Source organism: Coregonus lavaretus (assembly GCF_964263955.1).
Source record: "Coregonus lavaretus genome assembly, chromosome: 34".
NCBI lineage: Eukaryota > Metazoa > Chordata > Actinopteri > Salmoniformes > Salmonidae > Coregonus > Coregonus lavaretus.
The window spans coordinates 9,859,103-9,871,395 of NC_140021.1; the positions used below are offsets into that span (position 1 = coordinate 9,859,103).

At 42.5% G+C, this 12,293-nt stretch overlaps 1 pseudogene across 1 annotated transcript; it reads right to left on the minus strand.

Annotated features, from left to right (window-relative positions):
- Positions 1-1,534: 1,534 nt before the first annotated feature.
- Positions 1,535-6,287, minus strand: LOC311109439 (forkhead box protein H1-like; annotated as a pseudogene). Its single transcript has 4 exons — positions 6,177-6,287; positions 4,467-5,047; positions 3,695-3,799; positions 1,535-2,488 (listed from the first exon to the last, which is right to left on the minus strand). The product of its transcript is annotated as a forkhead box protein H1-like (transcript).
- Positions 6,288-12,293: the final 6,006 nt, after the last annotated feature.

Genomic DNA, 12,293 nt, shown 5'->3' on the forward strand with positions numbered 1-12,293 from the left:
GGGCTGAGCGGCAGGAGGATTGGGGTCGGGCTGAGCGGCAGGAGGGTTGGGGTGCGGTGGGGCTGAGAGGCAGGAGGGTTGGGGTGTGGTGGGGCTGAGAGGCAGGAGGGTTGGGGTGCGGTGGGGGGGTTGGTTTCAGGGGCTAGATGATAGGGGAAGGAAGAACTAGCAGAGGGGAGCGGGTGCAGGCATGCATGGAGACTAGATTGAGAGATAGTGAGCATTGCTGTTCCAGCAGCAGGTTGGTAGAGGGATGTAAATCGAATGTTAAAGAGTGGTTTGGGACCTTACAGCTGGTGCTGTGGACCACAGATCAAAGACAGGAAAATCACAATTCATTTGGTAAAAATGTTGGTCACACCCAAAGAGCAAGTCTGCCTCTCTCTCCTTGTCAGAACTGAGCTCTCACCCACCCTGTATTGACTGATACATTGGTAGCTACAGCCCTGACTGACATAGTAAGGATATCTGCCTCTGCATCAGGAAAGACCACTCAATAATTGCCAGTTTTGTATACAATTAACCTGTTTAATGGCTCTTTTAAAAATGGGTGAAATAGATTCAATTGTAGACAATGACTCCAGTCTTTAGACTAGAAACTATCCTTCACAGTATACAAATAAGCCCTTTAGAGCTGACTGGGGGGATTGAAGCTCATCTTTTGTCAACTGCAGATAGACGGACAGTAAGATCCCATTGTCTTGTAACACTGGCACAGCTCTAAAGGACAAAGAATACAAGATATCTGACACTGAACGTTAACTCTGTACCAATTACAGACAACTAAACTCAAGTCAGGGACAAACACTTAATTTTGGTTGCACCATCTGAACAAACACTCCTAACCTCACTGGAGTAAGAGGGGGTGAGCCACTGGGCTCTAAAGCAATGAGACAAGTTGACCAACACACCACACAAAGACAAACAGCTCGCTCTTCACTTTGGTGAGGTTTAGAACACCTCACTTTGTTTTCCTACTTGAGGCTCTCTGCACTGGACTAGCACATTTGCAATGTTAAACAGCACCATGCCTCTTCCTACATTTACATTGTCAAAACCAAAAGTGAGAAGAAAAAAGTTTTCATACCCTGTAAAAGACATGTAAACGTTTTCAATAATGCCCTAACCTGGCTTTATGTGCAGTTTTACAATTCTGTACAAATACAACCATAAAAAAGACAGGAGGAAAAACACATTTTCAAAACATTGAATAGTCGAGGTAGGCAACATAAAATAATTCTTAAAAGAAAATATAACCTGACAATACAATAGTGCAAACAAATTCCTGTATTTACTGTATTAAGACTGAGGTAGATATTAGTGGTTATTTATTTGAGTTAGATGTTAGTAGTACATTTGAATTGACAATTGTCTTCTGTAAACATTTAATACTATGACCTGTCAATTAGAAATGACAGATTGATATGGTGGACACATTTCTGTCCATGAGTTAAATGTGTACGAATAGGTCAGTAGTATCCTTGCATTACACTTACAATATATTTGGTGCTGGTTTGATTTGACAGAGTCATAGTCAATAATGGGGATGACGCCTGAGAGGGGGTCCACTCTGCAGGGTATACTGACCAGCAGGCTGGTGAGACGACTGATTGGCCGGACCCAGCGCGTCAAACACACTCTTATTGGGCGGTACTGACTGGAGCATACTGTCCAGGTCCATAATGAGGGGAGGGCGTCCGCTGGGTAAGAGGGGCCAGTAGGCATGACCTACAAAATGGCTGGATGTGACAGGAGACCCCCCGTAGCCATATAGAGGCATCCCTAGTGGAATCAGAGGGCCCCCATTAAAACGCATGCTGGGCGGGGCCACGGCGTTGGGCGGTGTGTACTTGGCATACGAGGTGGGCAGCTCCCAGGGAGGGGCGGAGACTCTGCGGGCAGACTTGTGTGGAGGGGGTCTGCAGTCCTCGTAGCCATCTGATCCCGCCTCGCCCTCGGGCACCCGCTTCCCTCCCTGCGACGCGCCCCTCCAGTCCTCATCGGAGGAGGAGGAGGCGGAGCTGGCTGAGGCGCTGCGGATGGTGGAGGAGTAGCGAGGGTGTGGAGGAGGGGAGGGACGAGTGTGGGGCTCCACCCCCCAGCAGTCCCTGTCCCTGTCAGGCTCTCCTGCAGTGCTGGCCGGCCTCAGGCTGTGGAGGATGGAGTCAATGGCAAAGGACGAGTCCAGCTTGGGCCGGTACAGCTCCTCCTGAAGGGGGGAGAGTTGTCTGGTGGGCAAGGGGGGTAGAGCAGTGACAGGGGGGCCTGGGGGTTGAACAGTGACTGGTGGTGGTGGGGCCGGGGGCTCTGCGTCTGGCTTATGTTCGTGCCCATGCAGGATGTAAGGGGCAAGGTCCTGGGCGAAGATGGTCTCATCCTGGCGCGACACGGCAGTGTTCTGCCTCTTGAGGAGCTCCAGGGGCACCCGGCTCTCCTCCACGGCCCAGAAGTTGCCCTTCCCCTGAGGCTTCCCAGGATCCTTCAGTACCTACAGGGACCAGGAGTGACAGACAGCGGTGAGATCAAGAGTATAGCACAACCTGAAAACCAGTCAGACAGGATCTCCCCAGTTTCACAAAACTCAGAATTAGCTAGAATGATTTACTTAATCTAAAGTTTCACGAAGCACTGCAGTGGTCCTTGGTAGGCTACAAATAAAATGTATTATGTATTTATTTGGACAGTGAAGCTAAAACATAATTTAGCTCTATACTCCAGCATTTTGGATTTGAGATCAATAGTTTTATATACAGTATGAGGCGACAAAACGTCACCTTTTATTTGAGGGTATTTTAATACATATTTTGTACTGTTTAGAAATAAAAAGCACTATGTATCGAGCATTTGGACAAATAGTCAAAGGTTTAGTATTTAGTCCCATATTCCAAGCACACAATGACTACATCAAGCTCGAGACTACAAACATGTTGGATGCATTTGCAGTTTAAAAAAATAAATAATTATATGTTGTGCCCAATAGAAAAGAATGGTAAATAATGTATTGTGCGCACAAAAATCATGCCCCCGAAACATGCTAACCTCCCACCATTACCAATAACAGGGGAGGTTAGCATTTTGTTTTGGGGGTGGGGGATATGATATTTATGCCTCCCAACTTTCTCATTCATCATTATTTACAATTCATGGTAATCATGGTAGCATCTATTTAGAAGTGTTCAGAAACATATTCTTATTTACAATAAGTGACTCAAATGACAATACATGATTTACCATTCATTTCTATTGGTCACAACATAATCCGAAACAAACTGCAAATGCATCCAACAAGTTTCTAGAGTCACAAGCTTGATGAAGTCATTACATGCTAGGAATTTGGGATCAAATACTAACCTTTTGACTACTTTAATACACTAAGTAAATTTGTCCAAATACATGGCACCTTCAAATGGGGTACTAGATACTTACTTCAAATGCTTTCATTTCTAAGCGGCAAAACAGGTATGAAAATATCCTCAAATAGAAGGTGACACTGTACTGTGGCCTTATATAAAACATTGTATATCAAATGCAAAATGCTGGAGAATAGAGCTAAATTAAAAGTTGTAGCTTCACTGTCTAAAGATAAACAGAAGGGAATGTATACTTGCTTGTAGGTTGTTTGGATTCTAGAATCAAAAGTGCCTTTTTGAGCCCACTGATTGACATACCAATAAAGACCCCTAATAAGACATACCTTAACAAAGCAGTCATAGGAAGAAAGGTTGTGTCGCACTGAGTCCCGCCAGCCCTTGTAGTTCCCTTTGAAAAAAGGGAAAAGTGCACTGATGTCCTTCAGAATCTGAGAGAGAAGGAGTGAGGCAATTTACATCAATGGGAGTCTGTATTAAACAGACAAATTAAGAGATACACAATTTAAAAACACCACATGATTGTAGGCATACAGTTTTAGACACATTTCACTCATTTACATTAATCATTCACTGTCATCATGCAGCATTTTCATAGGCCTAGAATAAATAACCTAAGATGTGCTGTAGGACTGATAGCCTGTACAGAGAGCAATCCTTGACTCTGCTTCTTATCAACTCAACCCACTCCAGCTGATACATCTCAGTGTCTGCTTTCACTGTATGCTGCTATCCTTAACAAAACAAACCAAGAAAAGCATTGCAGTCACTGAAGTGTGGCAGAGGTTACTACTCTGTTAAGCGTCAAATGATTGTGCTGTCTGTTTAATGCAATTGAACTGCATATCCGTACCCAAACATACTTATTTTTTTTTATTGATGATAGAACATCCCCGATTAGAAATTAACTTTTAAAATAATGAAAACGCATATAAACTATGTGGAAACTTAAATATTATCTTAAAATAACCATGATTAATAGCCAAAATTGACACACAACCATGCATTATTTGGCCTAAATTGACACAAATAACCATGCGTAATTTGGCCAAAATGTACCATTCTAAACTCTCATGTCCACACACAAACTCACTTTACCTCAGACAACGTAAGCTTCTTCTCTGGAGAGTTTTGGACGACCATGGCAATCATTGCGAGGTACGAGTAGGGTGGTTTGGGGTAGCGCTGATAGTTTTTTTTCTTTCCACCGTTGGCTTTTTTCTCCTCGTCCCAAGATTCCTCCTTGAACGGCCCATCTTTGTTGAGCTTGGGCGGCGGAGGGTAGGATGACCCGGGCCCTCCGTTGTGGTCTAGCGGCGTCGCTTTATCCATGGGGGCTGAGGCCAGGCTGAATTGGTAAGGGGAAGGCTTCTCGAGCCGTGGAGGCTGTCGGACTGGCGCCTGGATTGGGCAGTAGGGCCAGTGTTGGGCTGGAGAGCTCCGTGCTGTGTTGCTCAGAGGATGGATCTGGAAGTCAAGTTGATGGTCGTGGTGGCCTCCCAGGCTAGGAGAGCGCAGGTAGGAGAGAGCGGGTGCTGCCAGCAGGCTCTGACCCCCCCAGTGTTTTGTCATGCTGATCAACCTGGGGGCAGATCGGGCTGCACGGGGTCGATTGGAGGGGGAGGGAGTCGGCCCTTAACCTCTGGCAGACTGCTGGCTCCAGGCCGCTGGCTGGCTGCCTCTATTTGAAGAGCAAACAATTAACAGTTTCATGTAAATCCCGCTGTGTAATCGAGGAGAGAATGGAGCGCTATCTGTGGGCAGAATGACTGATCGCCCCGGGCGGCTAGGGAGGGTGTGTATGTGAGAAAGACAGTAAACCTGTAAATAACCCCTCGGACAAACATCAACATGCCACTTACCACACAGCGTTCCTTTTGGCAATCCGCTCCAAAACTTTCACGCATCAAGTGCGCACTGGAGTGAGCTTCTTATATGCGCACGAGAGTATCCAAATGTTTATTTTTATTTTATATCATTCCACTGGAATGAATTGAATCATTAGCCCCCCTTACACACGGTGTTTGGGGTCATTATGAGAAAGGTATCCCCCAACCCATTCGCTTAATTGTTAAAACTTGCTTACAGTAAGCACAGATTGTGATGTTCCAATGTCACTATATCAGTCGCCAACGTGCCCCATATAAAGGAGATAATTGAGAGAGGGGAGAAGTAGAATGAGTGGCCCTCAAAGCAGAGGGAAAAATAAACCAAGAGGTATTTTTGGTGAGGCTTCATTCAATCAACAATGTATGGCAAGCAATATAGATAGGACCGCTAATATACAACCATTGAGGGATTAATACCCTGGCCCACTAAAACACACGGAAGATAGACAAAATGGCAACTGAAAAGATTACCTCATTAAAATTGTGTTGCTGATTTGTTCATTGTGACAAATTGTCAACATCGGCCAAAATCTAATAGATCACCGTCTATAGTAACTGCACGATTAAGGTCCCGTATACCATATTTATTATAAGGAGAATATTATAATCGAATTATTTAAATATGGTATATATTGCATAGTCGGAGAAAACAAACAGTAGAAAGACTAGGCACTGGCAGTAGCCTGCATGGTGTCCGTAGAATTAGGTTTGATGTTCGTACTCAAGAGCAAATAGAAACTTTTGAGAGTTCTCAAAAACCCAGGGACCTTGCAGGAGCGCACCGGGTTGGGGGTGTATTGCGCACAGTAGGAAGTCCCTTGAGAATATTCAGTGCAAGTCCAACGTGAGAATAGTTTCGGGAATGTATTTATCTTTTGTGAAAGTTAATGTAGTGCTAATGTGGTGCTAATGCCCAAACTTCTCAGCAAGACAGTGAAAACAAGTTGGATTAGCCAGTGACCCCGTCTCGTTCCAGGGATTGCCTACTATTCGGCATGTGAGGAAGACACAATGGATGATTGAACACCATCCATGTTCGCCAAGTAATGGGGACATTCGCACCTTGTAAATAAGAGCTATTATCTCGTTCCGATTTATGCACAGGTTCAATTTAAATATAGGCAATGCAGAAGCCGTTACATGCCACATTATTACGAAGGCTGTCTAACCAAGGGAACGTTTCCCCAAAAGTCGCGGCCCTTGCAGAGCAAGGAAACAACTACTTCAATGTCTCAGAGGGAGTGACGTCACCGATTGAAACGCTACTAGTGCGCACCGCTAGTACACCGGTTACACATGTAGCCTACAATATATGAAAGTGGCAAAGGCGTTTTAGCCTATTGAGTGTCTCATGTAGCCTAGGCCGGAAGTTTTTTTTATTTTTATGTCTACCATTATGTCTTCGATCTTACCGTGTAGAAATCGGCAGTCAAATGTTTCAAATCAGATATTGGAGTGAAGATTATATCGAAAAGGTACAGGAGACCGTCGTGCATTCATGCTGTCCTCACCAGGTTGCAACCGGCTGGTACACGGTCTAATTGCTACAATGTGACCTCTCGTTTCCAATTAGTTGTAATCAACCAACTCTTCCTGCTTCCTATTATGAATTGTGTTTTGACATGCTTTCCATGCTAAACACAATTTCGCAGAACTATGAAACTAAATATGCTTGGTTAATTGGGTATTTATAGAATAACAATGTGATTTACTTTATAAAGACCAATAAATATTTTATTGTCTGCTGTTCAGAAACGTGTTAGGACATATGTATATTTGAGTAGAGACATGTTCAGGCCAAAATAGATACTTTAGTATTGCTCCCTGATGACTTTTAAAATGAGAAAATGAAGGATAGTAGATTATACAGTGCCCTACTTAATTATTGGTACAGTGAAGCATTTTTTCTTATTTTGGCTCTATACTAGAAAAGTTTGGATTTGAAGTGATATAATGACTATGAGGTTAAAGTGCATACTGTCAGCTTTAATTTGATGGTATTTTCATCCATTTAGAAATTACAACACTTTTTGTACATAGGCCCCCCATTTTAGGGGACAAAAGTAGTGGGAGAAATTCACTTATATGTGTATTAAAGTAGTATAAAGTGTAGTATTTGGTTCCATATTCATGGTTTGTGACACAAATATCATACCCCCAAGAGATGCTAACCTCTCACCATTACAATAACTGGGGACTTTAGACACTGACTATCCCTTTGAGCATGGTGAAGTTATTAATTACGCTTTGGATGGTGTATCAATACACCCAGTTGCCAGAAAGGAAGGAAACCACTCAGAGATTTCACCATGAGGCCAATGGTGACTTTAAAACAGTTACAGAGTTTAATGGCTGTGATAGTAGAAAACTGAGGATGGATCAACAACATTGTACTTACTCCACAATACTTACCTAATTGACAGAGTGAAAGGAAGGAAGTCTGTACACAATAAAACATATTCCAAAACATGCATCCTGTTTGCAACAAGAAACTAAAGTAATACTGCAAAAAATGTGTCAAAGCAATTAACTTTTTGTCCTGAATACAAACTGTTATGTTTGGGGCAAATAAAGGGAATGGGGCTAAGCACAGGCAAAATCCTAGAGGAAAAGCTGCTTCAGTCTGCCTTTCACCAGATGAATTCACCTTTCAGAAGGACAATAACCTAAAATACAAGGCAATCTGAACTGGAGTTGCTTATGAAGAAGAAAGTGAATGTTCCTGAGTGGCCAGTTTTGACTTAAATCTGTTTGAAAATATATGGCAAGACCTGAAAATGGTTGTCTAGCAATGATCAACAACCAATTTGACAGAGCTTGAAGGATTTTGAAAAAAATAATGGGCAGTTGCACAATCCAGGTATGGAAAGCTCTTAGAGACTTACCCAGAAAGACTCACAGCTGTTATCGCTGCCAAATATTATTCTAACATGTGTTGACTCAGGGGGTAAGGAGGTTGAATTTATTTAATGAAGATATATTAATGTTTTATTTTTCATACATTTATTTTTACAAATGTTATAATTTTTCTTACACTTTGAGATTAGAGTATTTTGTAAAGTTAGATGACAAAAAAAGAAAATTAAATCATTTGAATCCCACTTTGTGACACAACAAAATGTGGAAAAAGTAAAGGGGTGTGAATAGTTTCTGAAGCCACTGTAATCCTTCTCTGAGATACTCCCCGATACTGAGATGGACTGAAGAGAGTAGGTTTAGTCCTGCTGGGAGAGAGGAGTTGCTGTCTTTGTCCCCCTGAAGCTTTCCAATAAGGGACAAATTCCATGTCTGAATCATCTGCAGACCTTTCAAAGACATTCTCAGTCAGGATGCACAATCCTCTGGTTTGGATAAGACTAAGACAAAGCCTTTAGTTTGAGAAACAGAAATGGAGGGCACTGCACAGCATGGATGATCCACATGAACAATAACCTTGCAATCCCAACATCCTATTTAAGTTATCTTGAATCGGTACACATCATGAGATAATGGCAAACCTTTCTTTTCCTGAGCCTCCTCTAGACAATGTTGCCTCAACAAGCACAGTCAATAAAATATAATTTCCCCACCGATCACAGAAAAATTGAGAAAACACAGGCATATCATGATTCAGGATGCATCATTCCTAAAGTGAAAACAACAAGAGAAGCATCCCATTTTCTGTGTCCAAACCTCTGCCGAATGTTACTCCAGTGTTGACCAGGGAGGTCAGCAGAGGTCAACAGATTACTGAGTCATCATTGTCTCTGGGTCTCAGCAGCAGATCGTCCTGGCCTGGGAGTTTTCCCAGGATTATCTATCAGTCCAACCAACCCGAGCAGTCAGTGTACCCGTCACATACACAGAATAGGCCTACTACATTTTAAACAGGTGTCAGGTCAAATCTAGCCCATGTTAGCTAGATCTCTTCAGACGTGTTATCTTCATTCTCTGATAGATACAATACCCTCCCCTTTTACTATTGTAAAAGATAACACACCTATATATATATTCTATGAAGCATGAGAAGGGGTGGACTACAGTATTTTTCATACAGCTGTTCTTTTGAATGATTTTAGAGGGAGATGTCGAAAATGTGAGACTAAGTTTAGGTAGCTAGGATTTTGTTGTCAAATAGTTTGGTGAAGGTCATTATACAGTACAGTTACAGTTGATATGCATTGTATATCACATAATAAAAATTGCACTAGGTTTACAGTATTTTAATTTATAGGGTTGGCTCTGAACAATGTCGCCCTCTAGTGGGCACCTTTCAATGACAGCGCAGGGAAAATGGCGGAAGCGGATGTTATGTTTGAATCAGATGGCGTGTCGAGTGAAGATGAGAGTGTGAATAATTGGATTACAGTGGAAAATGCAAAAGGAAATAAGATAAGTAAATTGCTAGTGGACTCTAGTAAATCCAAGGCTAGTTATTTAAAAAATGTTTGGGCGGAGTAAAGGTTTTGGATCGATGTTGTTACCTGGGAGATCCGATTGAAGTCTATAGAAATTTTGGATGAGGTGGCGTCGATGAGAGCATCGAGAAGTGGGTTTATTTTGGTGGCGTCGAGGGTAACGAGAAGTGGGATTATTTTGGTGGCGTCGAGAGTAACGAGAAGTGGGTTTATTTTGGTGCCGTCGAGAGTAACGAGAAGTGGGTTTATTATGTTTTTTTGTGTATCTTTAGAACAGAAGGAGCGTGCTCTGCGCCTCAAGAAGATATCGGATTGGAATGTGTCGATCTTCGAAGCAGGGCGCATATCAAGGCTGTTATCTCTGGGGTGGCACTAGAAGTAAAAGCAAAGGATATATGTGAAGAATTGGATCAAGTGGTTGGTGCACACCGACTGACCCGCATAGTGGATGGAGCCCACTCCATCCATTCTATAGTTTTATTTTATTTAGTCCCTTCTCACGTGTATACCCTGCGAGAGCCTTCATGCCCAAACCCATGCAGTGTGATAAATGCAAAGGAATTACAAGGAATCCTGTCGATGAATGCTCCATCTTCACATGCACCTGAGCCTGTTTAGGTTTGTGATTTGAACTGTGACTGAAGGAGTGGGATGTTTTTTTTGTGTCCACTGTAACTCAGTTGGTAGAGCATGGCGCTTGCAACGCCAAGGTTGTGGGTTCGTTTCCCACGGGGGGCCAGTATGAAAATGTATGCACTCACTAACTGCAAGTCGCTCTGGATAAGAGCGTCTGCTAAATGACTAAAATGTAAAAATGTGTATAATGTCGCCGCCCCTTCCCGCAATGGAATATTTTTTTGTTTCAAAACCCCATACAGTAGATGGCGGCAATAGGCCTACACCAATAGGTGTATTCTGCCTTACAACCTTAAAAAAGAAGAAGAAGATGAAGAATATGACAGCGCAGCCACAGCAGCGGTTGTTATGGAGAGGCATTTCCCCTGAGGGCTGGAGAGCTGGCGTTGGAGACAGAAAGCAGCTGATCGGTTTCAGACGGGCTGAGAACACGAGCTCGCGCTTCTGTCAGACTGAATGAACTCCACAGGTAAGCAACGAGACAGCAACATGCCTTGTTTTCAATCGCCAATACATTTGAAAGTCGACATTTGAGCTACGCAAAGCAAACTTTTACCGGGACTGAACGAGGTCAGGTAAGTGAGTTGTGTTAGCAGCCTAGCGCTAGCTTTGCTTGCTAATTAATTGGCATGGCAAGCATTACAAAATGGCAATGACGCACAGGTTGGCCACGGAGAGCGGTATGTTTGGTGTAGCAGGTAGGTTATGATAAGCGATGTAGAAACGTTTGTTGATGACAATTCAACGTAGTAAGTTGTTTTATGTGACTGGAGTATTATATTTAGACTATTTTGGCTAAACTAGTTACCTAGTTACTTACTGCGTTCAGTGAAACCAGGCACCTAGCATGCTAACTAACTAAGCTAGTCTGTTACCTGTAGAGTGCTAGGTAAATCTGCTAACATCTACACACAGTGAAACACAATTTTCATAATGATTCTGCTTGCTTACTATTCAAAGTTTGTAATGTATTGATCAGTCATCAGACATACATTTCCTTTTATTTTTGGTGGATAACTTGTTACATGATTGTAGACTGTTGTTAACGTGTTAAATTCATTCAACAGGTTACTTGCATTTTTCTGTAGGCTAGCACTGCAGGACTGTTTTGTTCGGTAACGTTACCAAGTAAAGAAGCATAGATGGATGCATACATTTTAATGCCTTATTTTAGAATATAAATTCAAGTCTTTATTGCATGGATGGATTTTGAACATGCATTCTTTTCCAAGTCTGACTGTATGAAGTATATGAAGTGTTAGTGTATTATTTTGTGTGTCAAGGATCAACAGGATATCAGGCCTAGAGTTTATGTTATAAGAATGACAGTACCTTGTAAATGAGAAACGCACTTTGCACCTTATGTCAGCAATCCCTACACTAAGGTCCGTGCTGCAAACTTGTATGATACTGGTCATAGTGGTTCCTGTTTCCCGGGCTTTGCACAAGTTAGTATAATTGCATTTGATTTTGTTTTCATTAAGAATCAGTCTGTTGAAAGAGAGGAAGCAGGTCACATTTCTTATTGTACTTTAGATAGATCTGGTAGAGGAGAGGTAGAGGTTAAACCTACTACATGTACTTGAGTAGTACACACAATGCTGCACTCATGTGTACGCTATCTAAGATTCTGGAGATTAACATAATAGCTTAGGCCACATTGCGACATGGCACACACTGACCTATGTAAACTTCTGCTCTGTGGCTGACTGATGTGTTGATTGACTTAAATCTCGCCGACTCTTTCGAAAGAGGGTCTTGCCACTCTAAGGTTGTTATATTATCTGAGCAGCACAGTTTTCATACAGAAAGGAAAGAGAATCATACCTAACCAAACGGTTGGATAAGACAATACTAGCTTCGCTTTTCTCTGCCTATCAATATAGGCCTAACTGCTGGGGACAATGTTCAGTCTTCAGAGGAGCCATATAGTATAGCCTTTACTAACCTGGCTGTCATTGATCCATCTCTAACTACTGTGTAGCCTAATGATAAGACAGTGA